Genomic DNA, 26,641 nt, shown 5'->3' on the forward strand with positions numbered 1-26,641 from the left:
GTTGCCATTCTTTTACTATGGTATGCACTGGTGTGATGAACATTCTTTCTCTCTCTTTGCAAACATCTTTAAATATATTTATAGGCTATCTTCCTAGAAATAAAATTTTGCTTCAAATGATATGTATTTTTTAAAAAGACATTTTTATTATATGTTATCAGGTTTCCCTCTGTAAAGATTGTAATTTCTCCTTAATGTTCTTGTAGTAGTTGAGGGTTTGTGTCACGTGTCTTTGAACATCTTCATTGGCAGCAAATCTTTAAGAGCTTTAAAAAAATGACCACAGACTTTTTTTTTTTTTGCTGCTTGTGAAACTAATATGATCATTGTAAAAAAAAAAGTAAATAATAACACAGGTGAATAAATGAGATTGTCAATTCACATAATAACTACATTTAACAGCTTGTGTGCATACTGTGGTGTGGTATATGTGCATGTGGGTATTGATGTGTACAAGGGCCATACAATATCAGGTTAAGAGTGTGAGTGCTGGATTTAGTCTGGCTGTGTTAAAATCCTGGTTTCAGCATTGTTCATTCTCATCTTCAGCTTATGTAAAAAGAAGCATTAGTGCTCAGCTTGTCTGATTTTCAAGGACTGTTGAGAGGTTAAATAGGACAAAGGACACCTGATGCGTGCAGGTGGCAAATGGTCAGGAGTCGGAATCTGGCGTGATGTCAGAGCTGCCCTCATTCCTGCTTCCTGCTCTGTTGCTGGGTTTCTCTTCACCTCAGGACAGAGAAGACCAAGGGACACAGGGAAGAGAGAACTTTGGGGAAGGTGCCTTTGTAGTTTCTTGTGCCACTGTGAATTTATAGAGCAAAGCATCAGCATGGTGGTCCTGCCTGGCCACCGGAAATCTGACACTGTCCCCTTTCTAAGGACCTTGGAACAGACATACAAGCCCTTGCTCTTAGACTCTGATTAGCCTCTGAACCAGCCATGAGGGGGCTGAGTCTGTCCTCTCCCCGTGCCTTGTCTCAGTCTCCTGTCATCTCTCCTGGTCTCCCCTCTACATTCTGACCACTCCCTCTGCCCTCCAGGGTCACCACTCCTCCCTCCTGGGCCAGCCCTGCCCCCCAGCTTCTGTCTTCAGGAGGGATATCAAGGGCAGTTTCCTGTTCATGTTTAAGACTCTTTCACGTGTTTACCAGGCATGGTCTGCATGTTTAAGGCTTCTGTTTGTTTGTTTGTTTGTTTTTTTTAACAATCAAAATTATTAGGAACTCAAGCTGGAGAACTGGGAAAGTTAGGATATGCCATTAAAACAACAACAACGACGATGATGATGTGATGCCGTGACAACGGCCACTAGTGGGGTGCCTAGCACGTTCCAGAGAGTAGTTTCAGAAATGAAGTGAGCAGGGGCAGCATACTGGAACTGTATGATCACTCAATATCATGTCTAATAAAAAGGTAAAGGTAGGAGGCGTCAAGAAGGGCAAATGAGATGACTTTTCCCACAATTTACAGAAGAAACTATACCCGAGAGTTCCCCAAAGCCCAGAATTCCCTGATTCCTGTTTTTGAATGTTTAATACCCAGAGAGTTTCTTCATCTTTGGTTTGCTCACAAAACAATACCTGATGTGCTGTACTTTTCGATTTTCATAGTTTGATTTCCCCAAGTTCCTTTCTAGGTTTAGAATTTAAGTTTTTTTCCTTCTCTATTTCAAGCAATTTAGAGTTTTCCTCTCCACTTCAACTCCTCCTGCTCTTTCCCTTCCTCCTCCTCCCCTTCCTCCCCCTCCTCCTCCTCTTCCTTCTCCTCCTCTTCCTCCTCCTCCTCTCCTCCTTCTTAGAGCATAATTCCAGAATTTCAATAGGAGCCTATATATTCTATCATGTGAATACCATGCACCCCACTTACTTATCTGTAATTAGATAAGACTATTCATTTGCTCCAAATAATGGTTTATTCATCATTACCTGCTTGTCCTTCTTTTCATGAAGAATCTTTTCTCCTGATGTAAATTCCTCCATATTCTAATTCATATATAAGTACATCTTGTCAATAAGGACAAAGCTAACTTTACAAGTAGAATTCAGTTTTGGCATGGAATTAGGTTAAAATACTTGGGGGAAGAAAATGAACCTAAACACAGAGTAGTTGAATATGCACAAATATGTAAGACTGGATTTTGTTCCATTAGAAGGAATTGTTGGTGACCTGAGAACATGATGACTAGGTCTTTTGTGATCCACGTGAACCTAATCTTTGGTTTGATGGGCAGCTATTTCCTCAAATTACATTAATTATGATGCCTCTAATTTATATGACATCTTGCCTCCAAAGGACTTAAGTACCTTTGAGTATATGAGATCATTAATGCTTATAATGGTCCAGGGAAGTGGATATGGGCAGACAGTATTAGCCCTGTCTTACTGATGGATGGATGGAGATCTGGAAAGGTGGAAGGTCAGCCTGGGGTCACATTGGGAACCAACACAGGAGATGAGAGGCATCTAAAGTCACTGGCTGTTGACTCCACTGCTCCAGCCTTCAATTCTAAAGCTGCCTCCTTTTTTTGAAATCTTCCCATATTGTAAAGAGAAACAGTTGGGGGCAAGACACATATAATCATTACTTCAGCAGCTTAACAGAAAAGGTCAGGTAAACACTTTCTTTAAAAAAAAAAAGAGCACTTTTTCTTTCCTTTTTCCCCATTTTACTGTATTAAATGATGTCACTGTAACTTTTTTCAAACCCTTTAGTCCGTGAGGGAAAGCTGAAGGCCCCAAATGTGCCATCCTAAGCAGTAGAGAAGGATCCTTGTATCAAGAACATGAAGAGACATCATCTTCAAGTTATTTGCCTATATTCCACTTGTCCTCTAAGGCCAGGCCCTGCTATGGTAGGTGCTGAGAATGCAGAAGGGAACAAGATGTCATTGCATTTCGCATCCAGATCTTCATCACTAGAATCATCTCCCCATCTTATAAATGAGGCAAGTGGATCTCAGAGGACTTCACCATCTCACCCAAATTTGCACCTACTTGTCAGTGGAAGGCCTTGGACCAGAGAGACTCTGTCTTCTGAGTGATGCCATTTCTCATCCTGAGCTAGTTCTGCATATCAACACCTGCAAAATTATTCCCTCTGAGGTTTTGTATATGGGGGAGAATGCTAATTTTTATCTTCTCTCTCTCTCTCTCTCTCTCTCTCTCTCTCTCTCTCTCTCTCTCTCTCATACTTGCATGGAACTGGAATCTAGATACTTTGACATAGATGGCAAAGATGTGCAGATACCTCAAGACACACATATCTCAAATTGAATTACTTCCAGATACTACTCATCCTCCTAAATTCCCCTCTGATTTACATTATCACTGACCCAGAGACTGCATTCTCTATCTGAGGCTGTGTTTTGTCGGGTTTACCTCCTGAGGATCTTCTAGGCCTCTCTCCTGCCTTTGAAGGGGCTGGGTCCAGCCTGCCACTCATCTTTCCTGGAATCCTTTAATAATAATAACTCAACACGAAGCAACCACAGTTGCCAGACCCATTCCATTCATTAACTCACTTGATAGCTTGATGATGTTATCACTAGTTTTACTGACTTGGAGGCAGGGGAACTTTTTCACATGGGACCTCCCGTCAGACTGATATTTTGTGGAATGCATTTTGGAAACTGCTAACCGATAGCGTCAAGGCACTGTTGTGACACTCAATGTTTTTCATGAGTCGATCCAGCTGGTCCGGTTTGCCCTTCCAGCTTCACTTCCCACCAATCTCTCTGGCTTCTCCTTGGCTCTTTAGGCTTGTGTCTCACCATTTTCTCCCTTGCTGCCTCTTCTTGACTACGGAAACTTTCTGGTCCAAGTTTGTTCCCACTTTGAACTTTTGTACATCACCATTTTCCTCAGTCTACTCAAACACCTCTTCCTTGGTGAGGTGTTATTTGCCTATTTCCTGGAGATTCTTATTTACGGTCAGTCTTTCTCCACTAAATGCCACTCTGTGATGGTCTGGATTTGTCTTGTCCATCACTGTGTCCTCCGTAACTATAAGAGCACCTGGGACATAGGAGCTGCTCAAAAAATGTGTCTTGAGTGATTGGATGGATAAAAGCAAGCACATAAGAAGTAAGAGAGATGGTGTCTCTCTAACTCCTTATTGTTATTGGGGTTGCAAGCACCATGCCTTGTGCACACATAGTAAGCACTCGAAAGTTTTGCAGAGTAATGGATATTTCATCATGTTGGTCTCGTTGCCTGCCTCAAATCTTGTTTCCTTTTTTTTCTTTTCTGAGAACTCTTGTTCATTCTTTAAAGCCCTGTTCAAAAGCCACCGCTGTTATGGAGCTGGCCCTGATCTTTCCTGTTGGTCCTTATCCCTTCTTTCCCTCCATCCTATGTCCAGACCACTGGCACACATTCCTCCTGGATCTCGCCTGAAATCATACTCTCAGCAGATGCTCTAGCATGCAGTAACTCTCCAGTAAATGTTTGGTTTTCCTCGCTTCCTTGTGTGTTTCCCTGAGCAAAGTCTGTTGCTTCCAAGAGCTTCAGCCACTTCTGTAACAAGGGGAAGTTATCAGAATTGGGAGCATGAAGTTTAAGGAACATCCTTGGAAGATGTCAAATGCCATGTAAATTTCACGGTTGTCAGCTTATTGTTAACATCCCTTCTCATCATTGCCTGCACTGGAGAAATCCAAGTGCATTTCCAGGCCCTGCTGTAGGTTTCTGGATGAGAACAGGCATCCTTACACCCTTTGACTTAGCTTTGAACTTGGCTAATACTGCATAGATCGCTTCCATTTTAATTCCCCACCTCCCCCAGCCTGCCTGCATGTTGTTTCCAGGAATCTTAATTCCAGCTGTCCCTTGGGTTTTTGAATGACATTTCCCTGGCCTTTCAAGCTGCATGAAGAGTCAGTCCTGCTTCCAGTCTATCACTCGACTCACTAATTCTTGATGTTTCCCCCCCTCCCCACCTTTGACTGATAAATTTTCATTATTGGTTTTGCGTGAACGTCTTCAGGGTTCCACTCTGCCTGACCCCTGTGGTCACTTAGTGATTACATGCGCCAGCTGAGGTAATTTATTCACTTTGTTTTGGTGTGAACATGTCCCATGGGGCTTGTAACTGCTATAATCACTTGACCCTAGTGACTGTTAAATGCTTTAAACACAGTTATTTTAAATTTATAATTGTTTTCATTAAAAATCCCTTATAGTAACTTAACTGACCTTGCTGTCAACATGGCATTATATGCAGGGGAAAGAAATGAAAATATTATGATGCAAATAATATAGTAGCCATCAGAGAGATGTGGCAAATCATTAGCTCACCCTGCACATTCTCACTTGGAGTCCGGCAAGAAAGATGAAAGGGAAGAGGACATAATTACAGCACTGTCTCTGAAATTCAATACGGCCATTTCTGCACACAGGCCAGGCCACCAGCCTGGGGAGTGAAAGTGGAGTGGAGTCCCAGGTGCTGGGGCAGAAGGGCCCATCATGAATGTGGAGACCGCCCTTCTCCCACTCTGGTGAATTCATGGGTTTTTAATTAGCATTTTTCTATGTCTTATTTTGAAATAATTTCAGGTTTCAGGAAAGTTGCAAGAATAATACATTGAACTTCTGTATGCCCTTGGCACAGGTTATTCTCCAGTTGCTAATGTTTTGTAACATTTTCTTTACCATTTTCTATTTTTTTTTTTTGCTGAAGCATTTGAGAGTAAGTTGCACACATTTACCCTAAATACTTCAATGTGTCTTCCCTAAGAATACAGACTCGTTTATATTAACTCACCACAATTATCAAATCCAAGAACTATGAATCAATACAATTATATTTTCTACAGATCATCTTTAAATTTGGCCATTCATTTTGCTAATAATGCTATAAGCAAATTTGCTATCTACGAATTTTTTTTCCCTCTGTCCTATCCTAGAATCCAATCCAGCATCATACATTGCAATGAGTTTCAAAAATCCAAATCCAACTAAATCAAAATAGCTTCCCTTTCCTACCTTAAGGAGGGAGGGGGTTATAATGGACTCTTGGTCCTAGGTAATTAGTATTTTTACTTATATTTCTAAATAATTTTTAACCTTTATTTATTTTTTATATGGTGCAGAGGATCAAACTCAGGGCCTCATGTGTGCTCGACCGCTGAGTCACAACCCCAGCCCTAAATAATTTTTTATATGTATTGTTTTAGTTGTAGTTGGACACAATACCTTTATTTTGCTTTTATGTGGTGCTGAGGATCAAACCCAGTGCCCCACACATGCCAGGCAAGCACTCTACCACTGAGCCTCAGCTCCAGCCCCTAAATAATTTTTTAACTTATATTTCTGAATAAATAGTTATAAGAATCACTATATATTAAATGCCAAGGTACTGTGCTAGGTGGGTGTTTTTTAAATGCACTTGTTATTTCATTTAGCCTCCTCCTCCCAGCAAATATACAAGGAAGTAGGTCTTGATCTATAGTGCTGGATCCTGCAGTTCTTAGAGGGCTGACCACACCTGGGGCCACGTGGCTCTAAGTGCAGTGTCTGTGCTCCCAGTCCAGAGCTCTTCCTTGGCAGATGGGAAGGGTGGCACACTAGGATCTCAGGGACTAGGGGCCAGTGGAGGGGACTGATGTTATGTATTTGTTTTGTTTCTAATTCTTATATTGTATTGTCAAAGATGAAGAATACATTTACGCTAATACATTTTCGGGGATCCCAAAGATATGGCCTGAATATCTTAATTCATTTTAAAATTTAGTGAAATTAGTAACACCATGTCAAATAAGTACAGTTTATTTGATGAAAGGTTTTTGGACTGCAGACCAGCGTGTGCTAAAGAACAAAATCCTAAATGCTGTGATAACATGTCTGTGGTACTGGAAACTTGGATGCTCTAGGTCCTATGTGTGTTTCTGGCCTGGCTGAGTGAGTCCCTGTGGAAATCTGAAGGTACCTTCCAAAGTTTGGATCCAAATAGTTCCTGCAAAGACAGATGATTTATAGGCATTCATAGTTTAGCCAAAATAGGGGAAATTCAGTTCAGAACACATAATCACATTCCTCTGCTTTTGTTCATTCCTCTTTTTTTTCTTTCTTTTCTTTCTATTTTATTACTTAGGGGAAGGGAGTGGGGATAATTTTGCATTTTCATTTTAAATACATTAGTATTTTCCTAATACATTACTCCTGGTCAGGGCAGCTGCTTATCCATGAGGTGCTTCAGTACAAAGTGTGACGAGGTATTCTCTGCAGGCGGAGGGTACATACTAGGTGAATGACAGGCAGATTTACTCACCCCACTGGATGCTCCTCTTGTTTAGACAACAACCTTCACAACCATACACTACAGCCTTCAGTTTTTTTTTTTTTATGTGTCTCCAAATGAGCATTCTTTTTTTTCCCACTTTTAATCACTTATCTATGGTTAATGTTCTTATGCTAGTATTTGTTTCTGACACCTTGTAACCTTTTGATATTGTATTATATGTCATTTTCACATGCAGTATTTGGAAACACGGGCTATTTAGGTCATTTGATTTTAGTATTTGTAACAACCTATAAAATATATAATTATAAAAGAAATTATTATGTTCCTTAATCAAAATGTCCCTTCTAATTTTGGAAATTAGAGGAGTTTTTTTTTTTAATGTTCCAGAAAAGAAGTACATCAGAGGAGGAAAAAAAATGACTATTAATTTTAGTTACATTGCCTGCATTTCCTAGTTTTTTTTTTCCACATCTGGAATTTGTTTTAAAATTGCATTTGGTACATCCAAAATGAATAATTAAGCAGCTAACTATCACATGCATTATTGATCTACCAGATTTAGATGTTTTTATAATAAGTTTTGTGGGCATTATGAAATTGAAGCAAACTCTTTATTTCCCACTATTTTAAAAACATTCTGCTCAAAATTCACAAGTAGGAAGGGAACAGCACTTATTTTTTTCCTCCTGATTTCTGGGTAAAGTTGTGCAATTAAATTGTGCTGTCTCCCTTCTCCCTTGTCCTCTGCTTTATCCGTTTCTCCTTTGTTTGGAAATAAGGTCAGTAGGTAAAATTTCTTTTTATTTTGAGCAGACTATACTTGGCTCTGAGGACAGCAAAATATACAACCTCGGGTTTTTGATTCCTCTGTAAAATGTCAAGAACGACAGTGTCCTAATTCTTGACTTTCTTACTCTAAATAAATTATACTACTCAATTATTTAAGAATCAGTGCCCACCGAGCCCTGTGGAATTATATCCCTTTGTTCCTTCAATATGAAATCTATAGCCAACCGAGATCATATAATAATTGTTTTAGTGGTGGCTAGGGTGGTGGTAGTTTTACCAATAATAAGAATAGTACCAATAGCAATGCTCAATTAGTTAGCTATAATTTATGAGTCGTTGTGGACTTGGGAAACCAAGTTGCTATTTTAATATTTTCGTGGTATATTCTTCATGGGATAAATCCATAACTTGGAAAGTAACCCCGAAGCCTAAAAGTTTCTGATATATGATTTAAAAAGGTGAGTCCTTAAACTTGTTCATTTAGTACTGTGATTTCTGTGTAATCATTCTCCTATAGAAACAGGTAGAAAATGAAGCTACAAGTATGACTTTTGTCCTGCAGCTATAGCTTTAGCTCCTGGAGATTTTGTTCTTTGAAAAGTCTGAGGGTGGGTGTTGGTGTAAAGGCCTGACTTCTATATTCATGGGAGTGAATAAGCAGCACCTACTCGAGTTAAAGCCTACTTCCCCAAGGACCGAAAACTGCTTAATTAATCAAAAGTGTCAACAAAAGCAGTAAAGCATATAAATAGTAGCCACCTAGCTTAATGGTTTTACCTTGAAGCCCCCAGAGGTTTAGCTTTGGCTTGCCTTCCTGGGTAGCGCCTGGGCCTTTCCTTTGAGCATGGACACACTGATTAGAGATCAGCACTGCCTTTCTGGTCCAAATCCCACATGGATTTTCTCACCTTTGTTTGAAAGTTATCCTATTTATCACGTTTCCATTTTGGCTTGCATATTGGTGAGTAGGAATGTTAAGATCCTTGTGGGACAATCTGGGTACAGAATCCTTCGAGGTTTTTAAGGACTACGCGATTGTATTAGACATTTATGCTAAAAAGTACAGTGGCACGAACAGGTTAGGGATCATCACAGATGGCTCTGGGGCAACCTGCTAGGGACAGCCCCTGAGTTATTAGTCTGTACCCTTCAGGCAGCAGAGTGTGTGTGCCTCAGAGAGACTGAAGACTCAGTAAAGCAGCGTGGAGAATATCAGAAAGAACTTGAACAGTAACGTGTGTGTGTTCTTGTACTGTTCTGTAACTCCTAACTTGCGGTACTCTCTTTGAGAAATTCTCAGACAAGTTTTTACCCTTAATGTATGATCTATTTGTTTGCCTGGGAAATGGTTGGATTTTTTGTTTGTTTGTTTGTTTAAATCTAGATTCAGTTTTGTAATGATGAGCGTGGATTTGCTGTTCATGGTCAGTATACAGGGCCATGTGTCTCCTTTTTATTATAAAGAAGCCAAAATGTACCACAGGGTGAGATTCCACAGTGGAAGGCATCAGGGAGGAGCTTACATCTGGAGAAGCTATGGTAGCTTTTAGTAATAGTTCATTCATGGTTTTACCAAGGCAGGTGTGGAAATTCCCCATCAGGTAACAAGAGGGGGAAGGATCAAGAAACTTGTCAAGGATGGTTTTGCCATCCTTTCTGATTCCTTTTTATTGGGGCTGTTGAGGGGGAGAGGGGATTGAAGTCTGGGACTGTCCATGCTCACAGATCAAGGCCTTTCCCTTCTCATTAATATCCTGCTCCAGGGCCCAGGAATGAAGCACACAAAACAAGACAGCCGTACTCCTGCGGGGTTACTACCACTTCTAGACTTGGAAAATTTGGAATTTCTGGCATAGCTGCTTCATCAAATATACAGTGTACCTTTAAAAGTGAACAAAGCTCCTTAGTACTGCCGGTTTTTAAAAATTTCTTCTACCATGTGTGTATGTTTGAATCTATCTTTTTAGGAAATTTGTGCTTGTGGTATTAGGAAAATAGGCCCAGTGTTCATAATACTGTTTTTGTATGCCCTGGTGTAAAATATAGGATACACACCAACTAACAATAGCCATAAAAATGAAATCTTGCATAGAGCGGGGCCCTGCCTTCCCAGTCAGCAGGAACAATGCTTTTGGGGTTGAAGACAAGGTTTCTCACTGGGGAGGTGCGTGTGTGGGGGTAAGGAGGGGTGGCAACAGCTCAAGAAGTGGGAGGGGAAAGCACAGCAAATTTTAGTATAATGCATAATGTTGAAAGAAATTTTATCCCATCATAAAGATTAGCAGGCTGTGTAATTCAATTTAAAATTGGTCGGCGTGTCCTGACTATTATAAAGCCTTTCTCTCTCTTTTTTTTTCTTTTTTATCATCATTCCATTATTTTATATCGTACACCAATATAGAATGGAGCACACAGCCAAACCATACAAAGTCTCTTCCCATATTTCCACCCCTTGGAGAAATTGTTGGGAAATGTAAGAGATTATCTTAAAATGAGTTAAGAAAATGCTTGCTCAATTGAATGCCTCGTTGTTTTCTCCCCATCCACCCCCACCCCCCTTTTTTAAAACGTAAAATGAATTTCTTCTGAGCAAGCAGCCACTGAGAGTGAAATTCTTTTAAAAGCATTTGCTGGACACAGGGCTTGGTTCTCAAAATTCCAGCGTTAGCACTTATCTACAGTATCATGGGCATTACTGTGCCATTGAAAACCAAAACGCAGTAGCTTATGTTAATGCAAGACTGACAGACCCACATCTGATGGCAATTACCCATACTGGGGGGTTAATAAATGTTCTTAGAATTACTGTCTTTATTTTCTTTATTACAAGAAAAATGGGCAGCTTCCTAAGCCGTGCCTCCTGCTTCTTGCTACCAGCCTTGGTGACTTGCTAATTAACTGTTTTGGTTCCAGTGCTTCTTGGGCTCTGCTCAGTTTAATATTCATATTAGGGAAATGCTAAACCCTTTGGCCAAACTAAGAGGGAAAAAATTAAATGAAATTCAGCATTTATCCAAGTGCCCTTTTTAAACATTCAAGACTTGAAGAGCTCCTGAAATAATAATAATGAGCCTTGGATGCACCAGAAGAGTGTTTGGAAAATGAACACACACTATTTTGTTTTTCTTCTAGTAGGAAAATATCTTAATATCTTAATTTTTATTCGTGTTCTGAGAGGATTTCAATGCACGTGTGGCAGAGAGAGGTGGTCACATTTGCCAACTCTGATCAATTTTGAAAGTGGCTCTCTGATGCACTTTGAAAAGAAGAAACCTCATGCACATCCAGACTCGGTGGGAAACGTTATGATTGATAAGCAACGTTGCCAGGCTGTGGAAGGGGGTGTGGTTATTCATATGCCCTGTGTTTACTATTCCCGGTTTGATGTCATTCATCTTTGGTCCTATTCATGCTCTCTGACTGTGGTGGACAGAAAATTGTCATAGTGAAATCATATGCCTGTTTTAACTCTTTAGGGTCACATCAGGACTTTCCAGTTTCTTTATTAGAAGGTTCCTGAAATAACTGTGACCTTGGCTTGGTGGGATCTTTTTCAAGTTTTCTTCACCTTGTAGGCTGTCCTGAATCTGTTACAGGAGGTCTCCAAATGTCTGTGAAGCAAGATGGGGCTTATGTATCAATAAAACTGTCAGGAAGACAAGAAAATATGTCTTTTCATATCCTATAGGAGGAGGCAAATTGAACTTTGGTGTGTGATCCTAAATCCATAAAGATTTAAGGTCATATAGCCACTCAGATGGAAGTTAACTTTTGAAGCTTTTTTGAATTCCTGTTTAGACAGGAATTAATAGATCAGAAGAAACGAGGCAATTCAGTTTATCCTATTATATTCCTCAAATCTTGGGTAGCTCAGTTTTCTCAAGCTCTCAGTTTCTATTTCCTGAACTTCCTGCTTCTCTCAATCTTAGATTCCCGGAACCTAGTTCAGTTCTATTGAATTGGATTCTCTATTGATGAGTCTTAACAATTGCAGCTTTGATGACCTGGGAGAGCCAGTTCACTGCCACCTTCTTGCTTTTCATCCTGTGGTCCTCTGAGTTTCGCAATACAATCTGCAAACTCTGACTATCCTCAATCAGGCTCCTCTCTTCTACTCTCTGTTCATCCTGACCTCTGTGGACTTCACTTACTTTGTCTGTAAAAGGGGATGATAATTTTTACCTTATAGGGTTGTAGACATTCAGTTAGTTCATGTATACAGTTCTTTACCGTATACAGTGCCTGTCAGAAGGTGTCATATACGTTGGTTGGTTCCAAACCTCATAATCATTATCCTCATTTTGTTCACAAGGACTCTTGAGTATTCTTGGGGTGGCAAAATCAACTCAGGATCTCTTACCACAATTTTATAATGAAGAATAGAAGAGAGACAAAGAGATGGGTTTGTTTGAAACATGAATTGAGCTTGTGGAAGTGTAAACTAGTGAGTTGAATCAGTTAGAAGCCCTTTGGCTGCAACAAATGAAATGGTTCAAGCAACAAAGGATTTATTCTCATATATATATGAAGACGTAAATATATATATGTATGTATATATATATATATATATATATATATATATGTATGCATATTTATGTGTACATAAAAATCTGGTAGTAAAGCATTTTTCAGAATCAGGAATAATGTTAGGAACTGGGGTTCTTTCATTATTCCTTCCCCCTATTCGTGTGTATTAATCTTGTCCCAAAGGTTGGAGAGTGTCTACCCCAAAGTTCCAGGTAGAGTGTGATGCTATGACAATGTTTGGTAGAAAAAAGAGGGCCCTTCCCTCTAGCATGTCTCTTTGTGTAGGTAATGACCATTTCCTGGAAGCCCTTCAGCTTGCCTCCTGGTCCAGTACTGGATGCCACGCATTCCTTAAACCAACTGCTGGAAAGGAGTTGACTTAGACTAATTGAGATCCACCAGCTTGGATTGAAGAACAACCCACCTTTCTTGAGCACCTCGCTTCCCTGGGGAAGGTGACCTAAGAACGAAACCGAGGTTCTGCTGTGGAGAGGGACTGGGGGTAGGATTGGAGTAGCTCCTTACCGGCATCTGTCTGCTTTATGAATCCTGTAATCAAATGTCTTTGGAGGACACCTTGAAGACAGCAGCCTGCCCTCTTCCTAAAATGAAGCCCATTTTGTGTGACTTTCTGTAATTCAGGGAGCAACCCTGTGGCATGGCTGGCCAGTGACTAGGACAGCCATGGACAACAGTTTAAAATACCATGCTTGTCACCTATTTTCGTCTTGGAAGTTTTTGCTCTTTTCCTTTTCCTTTTCTTTCTCTTTTTTTCCCTCTTTTCTATTTTTTGTTTCTGCTCTTGCTCCATGCCATGGAGCAGCCGCCAGACACAAGGGCTCAAAACCTCTCCTCCTGTCTAAAGGAGGAGAGGTTTTGAGCCCTTGTGTCTTTTCCAGCAGAAACGATGCCAAGGGGGAGATTAAAGATTCTGTTATGTGGTCAGATTCCAAAGGTCTGAGAGGCTGAACCCATCGCTGTCCATTGTGTCTGATGGGTGTCCGTTGGGAGCAGCTTGGCCTTCTGTGCTTACCCATCTGCAGTTGGCACATTGAGATTCCTGAGGCTGACATCCAAATTAATTAGCTGGTTGTCACCATCAATTGGTCATCAGGAGATGTCAAGACAGTTGGTGGAAAGCTGAACCCACCAAAACAGAGAAGCGAGAATCTCAGTGACATGCACAGAGGTAAAGTCTTGGCCATCAATCAATCAATCAATCAATCCCCAAATCAGCCCAGTTCTATTATAGGTGGGTAGGTGGGTAGATTCCTTCTACTTCCAGACTTGAATAAAAGTAGGGCAAAAGGGCTCCTGTCCCCTCCTTGTTAGGGTAATATTGGCCTCTGAGATCTTATTTAATTGTTAGAAGATTCAAAGAAAAGGTAGAAGTGCAGAAAGAGAATTGTTTTATTTTTTCCTTAAGACCCAGAGAATCTGAATTCCCCAAATGGAGACTGGAATCTGATTAAAAAACAAAACAACAACACAACCCAGAAAACTCCCTATATAATTCAGAAGACCAATAAGTTTGGGAGCAATTAGCCTAGAGTGACTATCTCAGACCTTATAATAATTATAGAGTTTGTACAATTCAACTTCTAGGGCAGTGGTATTTCTCAACTGTATTCCAAGGGCCCTGAGGGGCTAGGAATGGGTAATGCAGGGCAGAAATCTATACTTTTTAAATTTTTTTTCTCTAATATGAACTTCTTTATGAACTTTTCTTTGAATGTGGTGTTCCCTGTAAACCGCCCTCCCCCTTTACCCCACCTAACAAACAAAATTGATCTGCCTCTGGACCGGAGACATAGGATCTTCCTGTATGTCATCACCCATGCCATCTTTAGCATGTTGGGAGAAGAATCCCATCAAGACCTGAATGTCTGAGCTTTTGTGAACAGAATATGGAAAGTCAGCTGTAGCTGAGTAGAATGACCGTGTGTGTGTGTGTGTGTGTGTGTGTGTATGTGTGTGTGTGTGTGTGCGCGTGCGCGGCAGGCGGGGGGGGGGGCTTTGGAACCAAAGGGCAGAGCCCTAGTCATGAGGACATCCTCTCCCCTAGGGTACTTGAGGGCCAGATGCCAGTCGGCACAGTCCCCACGTGACATTCTGTTACTGCCTGTGTGATATTCCCTCAGTTAATCCAGTGTTTTCTGACAAACCTGAAGGAGAGAACCCCCCAAATTAGGGAAAACTTTGTTTATAGTTAGCTTTGTTGAACTGCTCCATGCCACCCCTAGGCAACAACAACAGTAATGACTCAGGGCTTGCACATGGTCTGCCCCATCTTGTACAATTTACTTCCTCTTGGTTGCTTCCTTATTATGCTTTTCTTACTAGGGCAGAAAATTGAATAAACACATTTAGAAAGATTTTTGAACACAAGAATAGATTAAAATTTAAAAAAAATTGACCATAGCAGATTGCTATAGATGATTTTTTAAATGAAAAAAAAAATTGAGATTTTTCAAAGAACCATATGCTTGACACCTGTCATGAATCTCTCCAGTGTGTGCATGTGTATGCTTCTTGCCTCACTGTGTTATGTTACACATAATGAGGAAAGTCTATTTCTGACACATCTATTGATTATTGATAAAGGAGTGGGCAGGCAGAAAATGTTGACTGATATCCCTCAAAGACACCTCCTTGGTTGCCATGTTTATCCTGTGTTACTGTCTTTCACAGAATCTGCTAATCCCCATTCTCCCTAGCACCTACCATAATCTGAGTTATGTTAATAGGTATTTACTTCTTTATTGACTGTGGGTGCCAGCTCAGTATAAGCCCCATAAAGGTGGGTACCATTTGCCGTTTTGTGCATCATTAGTCTCAGCCCCCACCAAACATTCTGCCTGTCAAAATGCTAGGAACCTAAGGAATTTATGAAAGGAAAGTGGTTTTTATTTTTATTTTTTAGAGAGATCTTTTGTTGTAGAAAGACATGATCATTCCATGGGCATTCTAGAACCCTGTTTCATTATCAAATCTCATTCTGACTTTTGAGAGGGTCAGAAATATAATGAGGTTTAATGGGATCTTGGAGGATTTCTGTTCCACAAACCTGCTGCATTAGAAAATTTAGGTTGAGACCTGACTTTGCAATATCCTTGAAATGATACAAATGGAAATCAAAGTCAGGGAAAAGAGAGTGAAATCACAAAGTGGGTGAATCTGAGAACATGGAGTTGAAAGTGAAATGTCACATGACAGATTGGAAAAGTAAGGACAATTTAACCCAAAGAATTGAAATCTGGCCAGACCTTCCCAGTAAGGGATCAACTTTACAATCTTTGGATGGGTTTGAATAGAAGTGTTTGGAATTCTTGTTTCTAGAGAATTATATGAAACTCTGCAATAATAACCTTCTCTTCTTACTAGTGTATCTAATCTACAGTTTCCGGAAAAAAACACTCCAAAAGGAATTCAATTTAAAAAAATAAATAAAAGTAGCCTTTTTACAAAGAAACTTGGCCTCCATTTCTAGCATTTAATAGTCAATGATCTTGGCTTCAGCTCCTACTCTGAAGAGAATAATCCTAGTGAAAAATGGAAGCTGGTTATTTCAGAGACACATAGAAATGAAATACTGTGGTTCAGAAGATATCAGTCTGGAAAATCTTTTGCTCCAAACCTCGAGGAACTATCTAAGTATTTGAAAGGAAGAAGGGATGCCACACTGTCTTAAGCAAATGCAGCCCCTTAGCTATACATTGAAAAATAAGTAAGGGGCTGGGGATGTGGCTCAAGTAGTAGCGCGCTCACCTAGCATGCGTGAGGCACTGGGTTCGATTCTCAACACCACATAAAAATAAAATAAAGATATTGTGTCCATCTAGAACTAAAAAATAAATATTAAAAAAAAAGAAAAAAGAAAAATAAGTAAGGAAATTTAGGATATTGGCCTGATGGAAGATTTTTTTTCTATTAAAGAGTGCCTTAGTAATAGTATCAGAAACAGAAGAAATATTTGGAAGAACAGTGGCTGAATCCAGAGAGGACATTTCTCTCACCTTAACTTACTCTTTTATTTAAGCTCACAGTTAAGATAACTAGTAGATGCCTTTCACAAGTCAAATGAAAGAAAATCTCTTAAACCAGACGAGTAAAGGTTTAAAAAGAATAGAAGAGAGTTTCTCAAGAATGAAACCTCAGCAATCTTTAGTGTCTGTGAGATATAAAGAAATGAATGACTAAATGTCCTGGGTGTTAACTGGAAGACTCTTTCAGGTAGTGGTAGAAGGGTTTTAGAAATCAGAGTTCATGGGTATGGGTTCAGAAGGACCTCTCAGTTTCTCTGAACTAAAATTTTCTGATCTGTAAAGCAAAGCACATAAATTATCTCTGACTCAGAACCTGACCATGTCATCCTGTGATATGGTGGAACAGAGAGGATTGGTTTGTGATCTCAGGCATTCTGTGTTGTACCCAAGCCACTGGGTGACCTTAGAGGAGTTATGTGTCCTGGCTTGGTCTCAGCTTCCCATTCTATAGAAGGAATGACTGTGAACTCTGAGGACGCTGCTAGGTAGGAATTTCAGTAAGCCTGGAATTAGAGGATAAGAGGTCAGGAGCACCCTACTGCCCCTTGATTTTTCTGTTGGAAGCAAAAGGAAAGAGCTGGCCCTGCACATAAATTAGCATGGATTCTTTGATCTGACCCAGTGACTTGGGGGCCTGAGAAGATGCACACACATGTCCTGTCTGGGCCTGGGCAGTAGGCTCATTTATGAAGAGGGGCCTCTACAAAGCCAGCTGTCAAAACAGCAATGATTTGCCCGAGAGGCCTAGGGATGAAAACTAACAGATGAAGGGATACAACCAGGAAGAAATACAAGCACCTTTTTTGCATAATGAATGACCATTCCATTAACTGCATCTATTGATTCCAAATCCTAATAACAAAGACTGGAAAAAAATCTTTAAGTGAGTAATGTTAAACATGCAGCAATAATTTCCTTCTCTTTTGAAATGGTGGTGCATTATTATTTGTGTGATAATGCATTCATTTATTTGTTCACTTATTCAACAACCTTGAATCCTTATTATGAGAAGGCTAATCTCTTTGGCCCCTATGCCTTTCCCAGAAAAATAGTCCTCCCCATGACAGGTTTTTAAAATCAGAGTTAGTTTCTTAATAGCAAATGAATGGTATAATTCAGGATATATGTAATTGATGACATCTTGGAATTTGATCTATAACACTTTCAGGCCATGTTGAACCCAGAATTTGAGTACAAGTTACTCATATCCACATGATTCTCATCTGGGATAGAATTATTTTTTTATTCATTCATTTGCTAAATAATTATTGAAGCCTGCTGGGAATACAAAAGTGAATGTAGTCTGAACCCTCCCAAGATCCATAGTTAAGTGGGAGAGAAAGAGCTATGTAGACAAATTCTCACTGTATGAACTGTAAGCACTTTGTGAAGCTCAGTGTTCAGGGTGTGGGTGAAGGAGCAACTGGCTGGGGCTGGGTCTCAAAGAATTCTGCACATCACACCAGCAAGGTTAGCCGTTTTATGTATAAATTATTTATTTTTCCTGTAGGCAATGCTGGAGAACCTGGGAGGATTTTAAAGTTAAAGTGGGTGAGAATTTGAAGTGTGTGGAGAGAGTAAATATGACCAGATTTGTAATTTTTAAATATTTTTTTTAGTTGTAATTGAACACAATATCTCTGTTTTATTTATTTATGTGGTGCTGAGAATCGAACCCAGGGCCTCTCACGTGCAAGGTGAGCGCTCTACCGCTGAGCCACAACCCCAGCCCCCAGATTTGTATTTTGATAGATGGTTTCAGTTTTAATGTAGGAAGCAGTAGGCAAAGACTGCCTTCTAGAAAGGTGGGTTAGCTCACCAGACTGTCATAACAAAATACCAAATTGGGTGGCTTAAACAACAGACATTTCTTTTCTCAAGTTGTAGAGGATAGATGTCCAAGATCAAGGCAAGTTGGTTTTTCCTGAGGCTTCTCGCCTGGGCTTTGCATATGGGCTGTCTTCTTGCTGTGTCCTCACGTGGCCTTTCCTCTGTGCATGTGATTCCCTGGTGTCTGTAGGTCCATATTTCTTCTTATAAGGCACTGGAATAGGGCCCACCCTCATGGCCTCATTTTAGCTTAATCACCTCTTTAAAGGTCCTATCTCTAACTTTAGGCACATTATGAAGTACTGAGGGCAGGCCTCTTAATAGGATTTTTTTTTCTTTTCTTTTCTTTTTTTTCTTTTTTCTTTTTTTCTTTTTTTTTTTTTTGCAGAGGGACACAGTCATCACAGAAGTGGACAAAAAGATTGGGGGAAACCCCTGCCTTGGCAGTGGGTATAGATATGTACAATGAGGGACAGAAGTTGACATGTTTTGTAATAAACAATTTAAGGCAAAGGTAGAATGCATACACCTGACCCAAATGCCCAGGAACAGGGAGCTTACAGTACCATGGTACGGTTCCATGGCAACCTCTGCTTTTTTTTTTTTTTTTTTTTTAACCTTCATTTTACTGTTTACTGGGAACAGCAGAAACTGTTCTTCAACTGTGTTCTTATTACCTGGATTCCTTAAAATATTTCATTGAATTATTTAAAGGAGAGCTTTAAAGAATACCATTTGCCTTATGCATCTTACTAAAAGAAAACATGAATTTAGGAAGACATAGTAGACATTCTTCTCCTGAGCTGTAGGTAACTTTAAGATGCTGGAGGCTAGGTGTCTAGAAACTGGAAAGCTGTAGGCAAGGAAGGGAAAATGTGGACAGTGACATAGATCTCCTGCTCCACTTCCTGGAGCCCTGGGCCCCAAGGATTAAGATTTCCTTTCAAAAGTTCTTTCTGCCTAAAGAATTACATTATGTACTCTGTACTCTTCATCCAGGAGGGAGGATGTGGCCTGAAGTCACAAGCTATGACCAAGGAGAGTGTTGGAACTGGTGTTCCCGTGGCACCAAATCTTAACTGAAGGAACTACACCATCTCACGCCTTCTAAGAAGTTTTCTTGGCGGCTCTGATTTAAGTGGAGTTCTTATTAATGGAAGTTGTTCCCAGTTCAGGGGTGAGAAAAAGCAAAAAAATGAAAACAGAAATAAATGTGGTCTCCATTCTCCCTGTCTCATCATTGTCACTATTGATCAAAATAACCTTCCCTGTAAGATTTCTTTATAAACTTCATCCTTGAAATGCTTCATTAAAATTTTGAGGTATAAAATAAGAAAAGTCAATTTCATTGGATCCTAAATTTTACTCTATACAGCTTCCTGTCCAGGGTGCAAATTATTAAAATTGACAGAGGACGTGTGTGCAAGGTAATATCTCCCTTCGTAGGCACTTTTCTAAATTTCAAGATAGTCTGTAAGAGTGGATTAGATTATACAGTGAGTGGGGACTCTGAAAAGAAAATAGAATTGTGTATTGATGCCTTCAGAAATATTATTTGATGGCAATAAAATATTCCCTGAAATTCCCTTCAGAGGGGAGAAAATGGAGTTTGTTTGCAGTAATTGCATTTTCTAGCATTTGCTCTCACACTTTCCAATATAAGCCAATTGGAACCTGTGATTTGGTTTTGCTTATTGGCAAAAGTACCATGTAAATTGATCTGTGATGCATTTAAAGAAGATGCTTTGAAAGTTTGGAAATTGAGATGGCTTTTTCTTATTAGATTTCAAGAGTATTAGGGTTCATTTCTATATTTTAGTCTAATGTAATATTAGCCAAATATGTTCTTTTTCAATTTAGTTTTAATCAAGTTCTAGAAGACCATTTTCATCTGGCCCCAGTGGTGCTGTTAAGGCAGAGATTTTATTTCCACTGTCAACCCTGCAGTCTGCTTTCTGCAGCCCAGCCCCTCAGAGTCACTGCATGCTGAAATCCTGCATTCATCTGCCCAAACGTTATTTCAGCACGCAAAAATAATAGTAATCATTACAAAAAAAGATTTTTTTAAATTCCTATTTGCAAGGTTAAGGAGGGGGAAATCCAAAAAGCCTCTAAAATTGTTATTTCTTTTAAAAGATGTGGCCTTTATACCTTGTGTTATTTTTATTTAATTTGATCTTCACCATACTTAATGGTGCAAAATGCAAACCCATAGGATTTGCATTTGTTCCTCTAATTATTCAGTGGAATAATTGCCACTTATTTTATAATTATTGCTGGAAGGAACACCTCTCAAGTTGCTTTTTAAAGGCTTTGTGGGGGATTAACCCAATGCATTATTTTTTTTTCAGCTCACCATAGACTTTGTCAGTCAATACTTCTAATTTATTAAAGATATTTACTGAATACTTTCTTAAGGTGATAGGAAAAAAATAGGAGATGGTCCTTTTTATCCTGAATGAAGTTGCAATGAGAAAGAAGAACAAAATAAAAATAATCATCATCGTCCATTGTGTGTCAGATGTTGTATTAGGTCCTTCTCCTGTCTGACTTAATTTTCATATCTACTTTGTAAGGCAGATTGTCCAGTTAGTCTACTTTTTTTTTTATTCCTGTTGGATAATATGAAGGTTAAATAGTATATTTTGAATTTGAGTCTCAGAGGAAATAAACAACAGGACTAGAAACTAGATCCTGACAAAAATCCTATGCCCTTTCCTTTATGTATTCAAACATTTCTATAAGTTTGAGTGCTGTGAACATGTACCCAGATGATCAAGATGAGACCCGACAATGTCTTTACCAGTTTTTCTTGGGGCTTTCTGGTGAAACCCTCGTTTGGATTCAGTTTTCTGAAGTTGGAGGAAGTAGATTGAATAGTCTTTGAGAGATAGCCTGTTCAGAACAAATTTGTTGTACATGGTATACGTCTTTTCACAAGAAGCCCAGGTTCTCATTTATAAGGAAAAGGTTGGGTAAAATAAACAGTGGAAGAGTCTACCTTATGATTCAGTTGTGTAGACAGATGGCTGTGATGAGTCTAATTGAAGTTGACCTTCAGTGGACAGTTACCACCACAGCTGCCCATTTAGAACACGCCCTGTTGGTCTGGGTGGCAATAGAGACACTCTATTGGGAAACAAGGAGGATATTTTCATCCCTTTTTTACTAAGTTGTGGTTGCCTTTACATACATATAATGTGACTATGAAGGAATGTGTGTGCATGCATGTAAGTCATAATAAGTTATGTTGGAATAAGGTTACGGCCGAGACAGGAATGCATACAAACAAGGAGCTGCTAGGTGACATTCAAATCTCTGAGCTGTTTTCATGGTCCCTAACAATGTGGTCCTACCAGCTGCTCCCTCATGGTTTGCACTTCTTAGCTGTGTTACCTGACATCAGTGCAGAATACTGGTGACCACTTAGGTCCAGAGGGAGTCTACCTTCCTGGGGGGAAGAGGAGTGCGCTCTTATCTCCTTTGTGTGGATTAAGACTTATAACATTTCTGGTGTCTTGGGATTCTTTTTATGGAGGAGGCTGAAGAAGAGGAGGGAGCCTTTCAGCTATAATTTCTTATGCTCAACTTAATTCCTCCAGTGGACGGTCAGGCTTCCGCTGAGCATTCCTTACATTCTCCTGGGTTTCTGGCTCAGCCTTGACATTATTGTAATATAGTTTTCTGTGTTTAATATTTCTTAGACTTGGTTTTCCATTGCAAGCATGGAAGAAACCCTAATGCATGAGTTTCAGAGGAGAAGGTAGCAGTCTGAACCTGCCGTGTGGCTCCATCAGCAAGTGTGAGTATTAACGTGAGAGCTGTCAGGACTTGTGAAAATTAATGGAGCCTGACGGGGGACAGACTGAGGTCAGAGATGGAGCTTACCCCAACTGAATGTTTCTGGTGGTTTTGCAGCTGAGGCAAGTGAGTGCAAATCTGGAGCCAGGAGGGATTCCTGGAGGTCTGTTCATTCATTTAACAAGTAGGCAGTGGGCACCAAGTGCCAAGCATTTTCCTAGGTGCTAGAGGTACAGCAGTGAAAAGTGGCCTCTGCCTCCTCTTATCTGACAGAACCCCTCCCTTTTTCCAGGTGGGCTTGGCTCTGATATCAGTCCCCATTCATCACCAACCAGGGAATTGAGATGAAACGTCTCCCTAGCCCGACCCTGAGCCTCCCAGTTCTTCTGTCTTCAGAGCCACGGGTGCTACTTTCCCCTTCCATCATCCTGCAGAATTTTCTGCTTGGCCAGTTCTCGGGCCCAGGTTATTCTTGCTCGGTCCTCAGTGGAATAGAGAGACTTTAGGAGTTTGAACATTTTTCCTGTTCCTGCTGGAGTCATGATATTAAAAATATAATTATAATTTTAAACAGGAAAAATTTCTTCCTTCTATCTACCTTTGGGGTATCACAAGGTCCCTTTATACCACTGGTCTCAGAGACCAGTATTTTAAAACAGTCCCCTGGCACTGCCCCGCACAAGCTGCAGGTGGAGAAATCTGATCAAATTGTAATGTATCTCTTTTGTTTAGAAACAGTCCCATGATAGTAGAACTATATGTCTGTTTCATTCTTTGTTAGCTCAGAAAGTGAGGTGATTCTCCAGCACATTGACAAGGGAAGGTCAGCCTGATGCTTGTATTTGCAGTTCTGATTTTCCCACACCTTTGAGCCATATCAAGTTCTTCTGTCCTGTCCTCTCTCTATTGTTTTTCTTCCTGCTACAGGGTGACTTTTATTTACTGTGAGTGCTGTGTTACAGATCGTTTTAATTTCCTCGTACATTTTCAAAATCCATAATTTAGGAGCATGGAGGGGGACGGGCATAGGGCTTGAGATCTTAAAGTAAGTCACTTTTATAGAACTAGGTTTTCTTTTACTGAGAAAACCTGGAAGACCATGTTGGCTTTGGGATGCTTTCTTTCAGAATTATTGCTGAAGGTTAGGTTTCTCTTGTTTTTAGCAGAAGTGAAGAGGAGATAGCAATTGATTAGCCTTGTTTACCAGTCCCTGGTTAAAAAAAAAAATGAGGTGTGGGGAAGGTGATATTTGGCCTTAGCCACAACCTGATGAGCCCCTGCTATATTTCCTGTGCTTCCCATTCATGAGTTGGTGAAGAGCATGAAGCAAGAGCCATTTTCTAGCAGGTAGCAGGCAGATTCCTGGGAAAAGTGAAGATACTGAAATTGACCTTGGATGTGGTTTGACCTGTACTTGAATTTTCTAGGGAAATACATTCCATAATGATTTATAGCAGAAAAATAGGTTGCAGGTTTATGATTCTTAATTTTGAGGGGCATTAATTTTTATTGGAGGAGAGGGGCAAGCTAGCAAGGGAATCTTGTTTGGCTAGAGCAGTGATTATATATGTTTATTTAAAATGAAGCACGCCTTGCCCCAGGTCTCACTGTTTTCTATTATCTTCCACCTAGTCCAATTCAATTTTTTTTCCTCTTATCTCCCTGGTCCCTGTAGGTGTTTATGTTTATTACCTTAAACTTCCATTCTTTATCCTAGTTTTGTTCTTGTTTTTATAATATAGACAAGTGTTTAGAATTCTGGTACCTTACCTAAAGTTCACTTTCCTGTCCTGGGGAAGGCACCCAATTTTTTTTGTGACCCTCCTGTCCTTGGATGGGCTCCCAGATCCTCCTGGGAGGTGGTGGGTAAGAAATGACACCGATAGCTGCGGTAGCATTTGGGGAATGCCTTAGTTGTGCCAGAATGACGTCATAGCGTGAGTCTGACACTGCCCCTCATGTCTTATGGAGAAGTCCATGACATAGCCAGAGAAACATCTAGAATGTGCAGCTCTGTTTCTTGGAACAAATGAAAAAGGCCATCACTGCCTAGAACTAGAGAAGAGGTGGCCAAAAATAAGGGAATAGCATAAAAAAGACTCATGTTAAAGGTAGGCTCTGAGCCAGACTTTATTGTGCTGTTACAGATTTGGGTTCAACTGAAATAATATTGGCCTGGGAGGCAAAAAAGTTAGATTGTTGTCGCATTTGTGCCACCAGCTCAGTGACTATATAGCAAGTAGCAGCACCTTTCTGGCACTCAGTTTCTTTACCAAGAAAACGGAGCTGGATGAATCAGTGGTTGGGTTTTGTTTGTTTGTTTGTTTGTTTTGTTTTTATTTAATTTTTTGTCAAGCCAAGGAGTCTATCTTCAGGAAACCTGTCCACACATTGTAAAATCAGGGAACACAGAGCGGCTCTGGTGAACATGGAGTCAACTAACTCCCTCCCCTCAGCCCTCGGGTTTTTCTCATTTTGCTTTGCTGCAGCCCTGGGGAAGCTTCATGGAGCGCAGCTTCCCAACAACCATCAGTAGTCTCGGAGGACCCGCCTGGTTCGTCTGCTATGATTCATGGGAGCCACTGGAATGACACATTCAGCGTCCGGAGTGTTATAAGGCAGGGAAGCTGACCTTGACACAAGTCCCTGTATGTTTGCTTTGAAGTTGTTCAAGATTTACGAGACATATGCAGAGCTGAAGATCTTAAACTTTTCTCGGTATTCTATTTCTTGTGACATGCTTTTAGAAAAGCACCCCCATCTGACTGCATGAAGAAATCAGAGACATTCCAGATGAGGAATAGCTTTTGAGAGAAAGGGCACCTGGAGGCCATCGATTTCGGAATATACTGTTCATTTGTGAATGAGAGGCCAGTCCTGGCATATCTTCCCTCTTCTGTAAATATTGAAAGAGATGGGTAGCCAGGCAGAGAAGAAGGAAAAAGGTGGCGTGTCTAGGGCACTCGCTCTGCCAGGTTAGGATATTCTCGACACTTGTACAGGCTAGAGGGCTCTCTGCCCACTCCTCTTTCCCACTAACCCCTGATGCCTTATTAGCCTTAATAATACTGCTATTGCTTGAAGGACACACTGGACCATGCCAGACTCTATCATTAGAAAATTCACTTTTATTTTCCATATTTGGATGCTTTACTTGGAGAGAAATGCCATTGTGCCTGGCACCAGGGAGTGATCCCATTTATGGATAAACTGATGATTTCTGGGGTAGCCATAGGGAGGGCTCATCATCCCCATCATCAGAACAGTAACCACGGAGCTCGTGTCCACTGACTGAATGCAAAGTGTGGAAACCATGAGGTTCTTTATGCGGAGCATCTTGTTTAATCCTCACCAAACCTTAGAGGTAGCCTTATTACTTTCTGTGGACATAATGGTGGGATTTGTTGCTGTGTATTCTTCTATGCACACAATTTAACAACGTAATTTGGCCAGTAACATTCCCCCCGTAGTATTTTCCCTTTCCTCTACTCTACTGATGTCCCTTCGATCTTCATGAGACACACCTCCCACGTTTCCTTTCCTTTTTCCTCTCTAGCTTCCACATGTGAGAGAAGCATAGGACCCTTATACCACTATGCTGTGATGACTTTAATTCTTTAGGATAAATACCAAGGAGTGGTATAGCTGGGTCAAGTGGTGGTTCCATGCCTAGTCTTTGGAGAAAACTCCATACTGATTTCCATGGTGGTTGTACTAATTCACAATCCCACCTGCAGTGTAAAAGCATTCCTTTTTCTCCACCCCAATCTGTAGTTTTAAAATCATTAATTGGAGGTTAGTTGACTAGACCATATGTTAGGGAACAGAATAGGACACATCACAAGGGCTTAAACTTGGAAGAAATCAGGACACTGGCTTTCACTCTGTCATAGTCCAAAATGACAAGCCCAATTTCTGGAATTCTTAGGAAACTCCTGGTGAATCTTGCAAAGACTCATTCATTCCATCACTTATTCACAAAAAAATGAACTGTGTGCCTGCCATTAGGAAGTACTGAACTGGGTACATTGGATCAAACAAGGAATTAGAAGCCATGATCCATGTCTTCAGATCTAGGGAGAGACGAGTCACACGTGAGAAGTAAAACTAAAAGATTAAATAATAAAAGTTAGCAGGCACTGGTTCTTGACTCTATCCCATGCCCATGCGTTGGACGTTTCATCTCATTTTATCCTTGCCACAACCCACCAGATAGGTGTCGTTATTCTCTCCATTTTTGCTAGTGGACTTTGGAAAGCACAGGAATCTGTTCAGGGTCATTCAGCTAATACACGGTGAGCCCTGCAGAGTCCCAGCTTAACTCTACACTGCCCACATAGTTTAGGTTTAAAAATTGAACCATGAAGAATAGCAATATGGGAATTATAGTAAGAGTGCCTTGAATA

General features: G+C 40.3%; 1 protein-coding gene and 1 non-coding gene across 9 annotated transcripts in view; one reads left to right on the forward strand and one right to left on the reverse strand.

The window, feature by feature from the left end:
* The window catches only part of Mpped2 (metallophosphoesterase domain containing 2), a 171,555-nt gene that overhangs the window by 54,540 nt on the left and 90,374 nt on the right, over window positions 1–26,641 (forward strand). The window contains exon 2 of one of the 8 annotated variants that reach the window (XM_077797496.1): window positions 22,139–22,236. The exons of the other annotated variants lie outside the window; for them this stretch is intronic. The gene's annotated coding sequence lies outside the window, so the exon portion shown is untranslated. The remainder of the gene's footprint in view (window positions 1–22,138; window positions 22,237–26,641) is intronic. 8 annotated transcript variants of the gene reach the window in all.
* Window positions 18,260–18,332, reverse strand: Trnaa-ugc (transfer RNA alanine (anticodon UGC)). The gene has a single exon. It is a non-coding gene; the product is annotated as a tRNA-Ala (tRNA).

Source organism: Urocitellus parryii, chromosome 4 (genome assembly GCF_045843805.1).
Source record: "Urocitellus parryii isolate mUroPar1 chromosome 4, mUroPar1.hap1, whole genome shotgun sequence".
In the NCBI taxonomy this organism is placed as follows: domain Eukaryota; kingdom Metazoa; phylum Chordata; class Mammalia; order Rodentia; family Sciuridae; genus Urocitellus; species Urocitellus parryii.